Genomic DNA, 8,322 nt, shown 5'->3' with positions numbered 1-8,322 from the left:
TGTACAAATATAAAAAAAAAACAACAACACTATATCAAAAACAAATAATTACTGGCCCAACATAAAAATCGCTAAGTAAAATGCTAAATGTAAACATTTCAAGCCTGCATCTTTCTCCTGATGCTGTTAAATATGTTTCTGTCTGCATCCCCATAATGGCCTGTAATATTGCACAAAATTAGGAAAAAGAATTACCATAGACAACACATTTTGTGACACCAGGCCCATAAGGTGGTTCAGGTAGTTTAGAAGACCCACCCCTCACTAACAAAGATCCAGAATTTGTCCTATGAGCTGATTCCTATTTTGACTGCTTTGCCAAGTGACGTCATATTTCGCTACTGTACTGTTTTTAATTAGAGAAAACATTTTATAAGTAACTTTTATTCTAAATCTTGGACCTTCTTTTTAAAACAAACAATTACCAATAAAAAAGTGTGAAGGACCAAAAGTGTCCTGTATTAAAAATAAATTCAATTCAATTCAATTCAATTCACCTTTATTTGTATAGCACTTATACAATGTAGATTGTGTCAAAGCAGCTTCACATAAAAGGTCATAGTAAATAGGAACAGTAGAGTTCAGTTTGTAGTGTTTAAGTTCAGTTCAGTTTAGCTCAGTTCAGTGTGGTTTAATAATCACTACTGAGAGTCCAAACACTGAAGATTGAAATTGAATGCTATTTTGGCTATCAATGAATTTTCAAATGTACTTTTTTTTTACAAGAGAGGCTAGAAAAATTGTGAAGCTCTACATTATTATTCATTCATTAATTTTCCTTCGACTTGGTGACTTTATTCATCAGAAGTCACCACAGCGGAATGAACCGCCAACCTATCCAGCATATGTTTTACACAGTGGACGCCCTTACAGCTGCAACCCAGTACTGGGAAACACCCATACACTCTTTTATTCACACACAATACACTATGGCCAATTTAGTTTATTCAATTCACCTGTACCGCATGTCTTTGGACTGTGGGGGAAACCGGAGGAAACCCACGCCAACACGAGGAGAACATGCAAACTCCACACAGAAATGCCAACTGACCCCAAACCAGCGACCCTCTTGCTGTGAGGTGACGGTGCTAACCACTGCGCCACTGTGTTGCCCCATACATTATTATTATAATAATAGTAATAATAATAATTATTATTATTGTTATTATGTTTTAATTACTTTTTTATTCAAATGGCCAAATTCTGACTTAGGAATGTTCTGGCTAGTTTGTCATTTGACAATAGGCCACAGTTTTTAATGTAAAACTTTACCAGATTAAATTTTTTTTTTCTAATGATATAGCATGCAATAATTTGTATTTTAAAAACTTTTTTTTTTCATATTTCTTTATTCTAAATAATTAGGAAAGTTTTTGGAACATCAAAAAGTGGGGTTGGGGCAGCACGGTGGCCCAGTGGGTAGCACAATCATCTCACAGCAAGAAGGTCGCTGATTCGAGCCCCAGTTGGGTCAGTTGGCATTTCTGTGTGGAATTAGTACTTTGCATTTTGTAATTAGTAGTTTTGCATTTAACCGTGTACAAGTGGGTTTTCTCCGAGTGCTCCGGTTTCCCCCACAAGTCCAAAATCATGTGGTATAGGTAAATTGGGGAAGCTAAATTGTCCGTATGTATGAGTGTGTATGGATGTTTTCCAGCGATGGGTTGCAGCTGGAAGGGCATCCGCTGCTTAAAACATATGCTGGATAAGTTGGCGGTTCATTCCGCTGTGGCGACCCCAAATTAATAAAAGGACTAAGCTGAAAAGAAAATGAATGAATGAAAAAGTGTGGTTATGATGACCATCCGACAAGTTAATTCAGCTAAAAAAAATAGTGCTTAAAATGTCAATTAAGTGCAGTATTTAAATCTCATAATTAAATAGAAAATAAGGCGTATAACTGCAAAAAAAGGTCTACCTTTTGAGAAAAAAGAACAACCCCTTTTTCCAGGCTGCTACGGGCCTGCACACCATGATAAACGATCGAGCATAATGTAAAACAAGAGACTTTTATTTTGCCAATACAATATATATTGTCATATTGCACAGTTGCGAATATGCTTCTGTGTGTGTGTGTGTGTGTTTTTTTTTTTTTTTTGGGAGTCTTGCAGTTAAGTTAAGGCATTCTGATCAGGCTTACTACTGTATGCAGTTGCCAGGGCATTGCTTCACGTTATATTGTCATTTCCCCCCACATCCGTTTTATGGCTGTTAGCCCAAAATGCTAATCTAATCTCTTGGAAAAGTTGTACACTTACTTTAATGCTGAGGATTATAAGTTTGCTCAAATCCCTAACCCAGAGTATCAGCAAAAACGACAGTGATACTTACCTTAGCAAACACTTCTTACAAGTGTGTATGTTTAAGAGGAGCGCTGAATGTGTGTATGGTCGGGCTAGAGTGTGTATATTTGAGTAGGTGTGTCTAATGTCTTAATAAGAGCTCCTTCACGCTGCTCTCTGTTGTTTGTGATGTGTAATTGTCTCGCTGTGCTCAGGGTGAGAGTCCGATCTGAATCCGGAGCGTTACGAGAGCCGTAGTCAATTCTGCTGTTAAATCCGTTAAGAGCCGAAAATTAATTATCTCACCAGAGCAGGAATGAATCCAAAAAGCAGGAGCCCATGTGAGGAGACGCGGAGACGGCGAACAGAAGGAGGTGAAGGAACGCTACGAGTCACCAGACTTCACGTTAAGCTTGACTGACTAATTATTGCTTATAATTTGCGTTTGGATTAATTAACTAATTAGCTGGGAATGTCTGAAGGCGTAGTGCAGTCTGTGCATGTCAGGCTGAAGACTTTAATTATTGTGATATTTTTAATTAGAATCTGCAGCTGAGTGAGACACACGTATACACTCAAATCACGCATATACGCACAAACTAACGCTTCTGTTACGCACACACACTTGTACATAAATACTAATGTAGTAAAATAAGCAACAAACACACAGATGCACAAAAAAATGAACAATATTAGGCATGCAATAGACCACCGTGCTTGCAACAGCAAGGTTGTGGGTTTAAGAGAATACAAGTCACATTAAACAAATTCATTAATTTTCCTTCGGCTTAGCCCCTTATTTATCAGGGGTCGCCACAGTGGAATGAACCACCAACTATTCCGGCATATGTTTTATGCAGCGGATGCAACCCAGTACTGGGAAACACCCATACACTCTCACATTTACAAATGCACTCATACACTACAGCCCATTTAGTTTATTCAATTCACCAGCCAGGACTGAACCAGTGACCTTGCTGTGAGGCAACAGTGCTAACCACTGAGCCACCATGCCGTCGAACAAAGTAACACTATTATCTAATTATATACACTATGGATTCATTCATTCTGTTCGGCTAAGTCCCTTTTAATCAGGGTTCGCCACGATGGAATGAACCACCAACTTATCCAGCATATGTTTTACGCAGTGGATGCCCTTCCAGCCACAACCCAACACTGGGAAACACCCAGTGTACACATACTGTACACTATGGCCAATTTAGTTTATTCAATTATGTAGCGCACCTATAGCGCATGTCTTTGGACTGTGGGGGAAACCCACGCCAACACTGGGAGAACATGCACAGGGAGAACTTCACACAGAAACGCCAACTGACCCAGCCGAGGCTTGAACCAGCAACCTTGCTGTGAGGTGCTACCCACTGCGCCACTGTGATGCCCTACACTAGATTGTAAATCCTAATCATTTACAGTGGAAAACTGCGAACTTTCACTGAAGAAAAATGTGCTTTTAACAGTTACTGATAAAAAAATCATACACAGAGCTGTTCTGAGGTTGTTAATTAAGTTAAAAAAGAAAGAGAAACTATAAACCCCATGATGTTTTACAGAAAATTCCATCTTATATATAACTCATATTTAACTCCTCCCATTCACATGAAACACCATTAATAATGTAATGGAGTCCATCATTTAAACCAACCATTTTAAAGAAATGTTTTACACAAAATGTAAAATCCTCTCATCATTTACTCACTCTTCACTTGTCACAAACCTGAGTATCTTTCTTATCTTGGAGACACAAAAAAAAAAATAAATAAATAAAATATGGTAACCATTGACTTCCATTTTTCCATCTATGGAAATCAATTCTTACAGATTTCTAACATTCTTCAAAATATCTTCTTTTGTGTTCAACGGAAAAAGGAATCTTATAAAGGTTTGGAAGCACTTGAGGATAATGAGTAAAATTTCATTTTTGAGTGAACTATTCCTTTAACCCTTTAACAATTGGCATTGCGACTGCCTAATTGAGTACAGCAGAGAAAATTCCACCAATCAGAGATTCACAGCGAGCAAAGGAATCCGCCCAATCACATGAAGCACCATTAATGATGTAAAATAGTCCATTTTAACCAATGTTTTTAAAGAATAGCAAACAAAGTTGAAAATTCTGTCATCACCAAACCTGTTTGAGGATCTTTGTTCTGTAGAACACACACAAAAAAAGTTATTTTAATAAATGATAGAACCTGGTAACCATTGACTTCAATTTTTCCATCTATGGAAATCAATGGTTACAGATTTCTTACATTCTTCAAAGTATCTTCTTTTGTGTTCCGCGGAAAAAAGAATCTTCTAAAGGTTACATTACGAAATACAATTTTTGAGTGACTATTGCTTTAACACTTTAAGACAGGGGTAGGGAAGCTATGGCTCGGGAACCACATGTGGCTCTTTGACCAAAAATATGTGTCTTTCCAGCTGTCTCTCTTCAATAAAATTTAAAAGAAAAAAAAGATAAATGTCACTAGAAATCAGTTTCCTGTTGAAAATACAATTACGATCACCTTTTTATTGAAGGAAAATGAATAAGAACTCAGTTAACAATAAAACGACGTTTCAACCAATGCGGTTGTGTGGCGCTGTGGATTAACTTGAATCGTGACACCAATAAAGGGCAAGCAACTTACATTTGCAAATTCAAACAACAGTCATGAGTGGTGATGGTGAAAAGAAACATATACACACAAACACACACTATTTATAGTAGTAATACATTTACACACCCAATGGCTCTTAAAAAAATCCATTTGCCAAAAAAATCAGAAATGGCTCATTGCTCATTCCTGACTTCATGCTTCATGACTGCCTAATTGACCTTTTGTAATAAAATATAATAAAAAAAATAAATATTTAGAATTATAATTATAATATATGAAAAAATACAAAATAATTATAAAATAACAATAAAAAACTCATTTATTTTATATACTAATTTATATTTATTAATAATTTATTTTAATCTTATGAGATAACAGAGCAATGTAATTTTGTAGTACAATACAAATGCTGGTAAATATACAGTAAGTATGTGAAGAAAACAGGTCAGCTTATAATTAACAGTGAAAATGTAAATAATAATTTTAAAATGTTTTTTACTACTTGCTTGCTTTCTAGAAGTAAAAAATGTACAAATTAAGCTGCTATTTTTACTGCAAATTGCATAGATTTCTTTTCTTTTCACAGTAAATACCAAAAAAAGCCTTCAAACTCCCCTAAGATGCATTATAATGCATGTAATTTACATGCCAGCTCTTAATTAGCATGCTCACACTAACTATTCTGATTTGTGCATCCTTTATCACACAGTTTATTCGGGGTTTTTTGCATATACGCATACCAGTGTGTCCCAGTGCTGGTGTATGACACTGATAGCTGCAGATAATGAGCACACGCTGGCGCTGAGGTAAATTCGGACACTGCAAGATGTCTCCAGCATCCTCCTTCCTCCTCCCTCTTTCTGAAAAAGAGAGAAATGTGCATCGTCGACAGGATTCGGCTGTGCATCTGACTATTTTCCATCACAAGGGGCCAAGTTTAGTAAACAGGCAAAACTAATGAGGCACTTTGAGCTGCGGAGCGGAGCTTCAGCCCGGGGCCCGAGAGCCCGCTCGCACCTGATGGAGCCGAGAGACATCAAAGCAGAGGATTACAGCAGCGCCAGGGGCCACATTCACAGACTTATTATACGCCTCGTTCCTAATCCGGTTATCTGCAGAATATGGCTGTGTTTAGGAGGCCTTGGCCTCACATACACACACACACACACACACACTCACACACAACATGCAAGTTACAGAGTTGCATACAGAATGCAAAAAGCACACACACACACACACAAACAGACAACCGCATGGCCACAAACAACCTCATATTCATAACTAGAAAGCTTTCCAAACGCTTTATGTAATATTCATGCTGCTCATACATGATGCTTGAATCCTTCATAAGGTCACGTTACTCTCCGACAGCAGGAATCCATCTGTCAAAGCGCGTCCCATATGTGTGTGTGTCTTCTGAAGGACTCATGCCCTGGGCGCTTTCGGATGTGTTTCTGTTGGTCAACTTGGTGCTGTTGGTCAGATTTGAAGAGAAGAAAGGACACGCGGTGAAATGAAAGACAAATGTTTATGGGTGAAAACACAGCCTAGTCACATTTCACCCTGAAGAAAGCATGTTTCGCATGAAGAAAATTAAGTAGATTTCACAACTTGCTTTGTGACGTTATTTTGTTTAGCGTTAAGCGCTTTTTACCCCCAAATTCTCATTGCTTTAATGTTTGAGCTTATACTCTTTATATTTCCCATCATTCTCATTGGGGATTCTCATTAGATTCTCATTACAGTAATACAATATTTTCACATTTAAATCAGCATCAATTAAAGGCAGCACTGCAAATACTACAGCCATGTATAAATACTTTGCAATTTCAATGAGATGTTAGTTTTTTTTTCTATTAAAGTAATGAGAATGATTTCTTTTTTGCATTAAGATAATGCAGATTGGGGTGGGAATTTTTTCGGGCAAAAATGAATTCTCTGTTATTATTTTTCACCCTTATATATTTCCCACCCCTTATGACTTTCTTGGAGGAGGAGGAGGACTTTATGTAATGTCAGTGATAATGTTTGAGCTGCTCTTTCTGCAAAACTAAAATAAATAATGTCCACAATTGGTCAAAAATGTAATTATTAAAAAAATATATAGATATTTTATGCAATATCTTACAATATGGCACCTGTATATATTTAGTTTTTAATGCTTTTATTATGCTTTTATATTTTCTGCATACATTTTTTTAAAGTTAGCAGACATTTGGTAGCCATCTAAAAAAAATATTTAGTTTTGGAATGACGTGAGTTTTAAATGATCATATAAATCATTTCCAAACTTTTTTATAAGCAATAAAAAACTTATTTATGTAGCCATATATAAAATGGCTACAATGTGGCCTGTTTTTATGATGCTTTTATATTTTTTGGATAGAGTTTTATCAATTTTAGCAGACATTTGGAAGCCACATTAAAAATATTTTAGTTTTGGAATGATGTGAGTTTTAAATAGTCAAATAAATAATTTCCAAACTTTTTATAAGCAGCAAATAATTTATTGACTCATTATTATTATTATTATTATTATTATTGTTGTGAAATATAATGTGTTTTTAATAGATTTTGTGAGATTCACATATGTTAAAAGTAAACAGAAGAAAGAAGACAACCTAAAATATGTAAAGTGAAGGAAGAACAGATAAAGGAAAAGAGAGAGTATGAGGAGAAAGAGAAGGAAATTCTGACACACACTGATTCAAACAGCATGTGTGTGTGCAGCTCGCCTGCATGTGTTAAAGTGTGTGTTTAGCTGCGAGGAAGGTCAGGTTCTGGCAGAGTTTAATCCTTGGATTGGCGGTTCTGCCCTCTGGTCAGTGCTGATTATCTCCCATAATGCAATGCTGCTCTCTGATAATGATTCTATGGACTGTTTTGAGACTGTAATAATTTTGTGTGTGTGTGTATATATATATATATATATATATATATATATATATATATATATATATATATATATATATATATATATATATATAATTATTATTATTAATATTATTTTATTTATTTTAATTTTTTTGGTGATTATATATTTGATAAAAATGTCACTTTTAGTCATAAGATATTATAATATAAAAATTAAAACTAGCTAAGTATTCAGCGCAATTATTATGCATATTTATTCATTAAGCTGCACTTTTTAAATTATATTTTGAATCATTTTGCATTATATAGGCAAAATTAGTAGGACGCATACATAAAATTAGCATACTCTGAACAGTATGCATGCTATATACTGCAGAAATATGTAGTTATGCTATTTCAAACACAGTCGTTTTGTGATTATATATTTGATAAAAATGTCACTTTTAGTCCTATATATCTATCTATATATCTATGATATATTTGTAATATGGAAATGGAGAACTAGCTTACTATTCAGTGCAATTATTATGCATATTTATTCA

Source organism: Danio aesculapii, chromosome 20 (assembly GCF_903798145.1).
Source record: "Danio aesculapii chromosome 20, fDanAes4.1, whole genome shotgun sequence".
Classification (NCBI taxonomy): domain Eukaryota; kingdom Metazoa; phylum Chordata; class Actinopteri; order Cypriniformes; family Danionidae; genus Danio; species Danio aesculapii.
The sequence above is the reverse complement of the archived record's forward strand: the minus strand, read 5'-3'. Positions refer to the sequence as shown.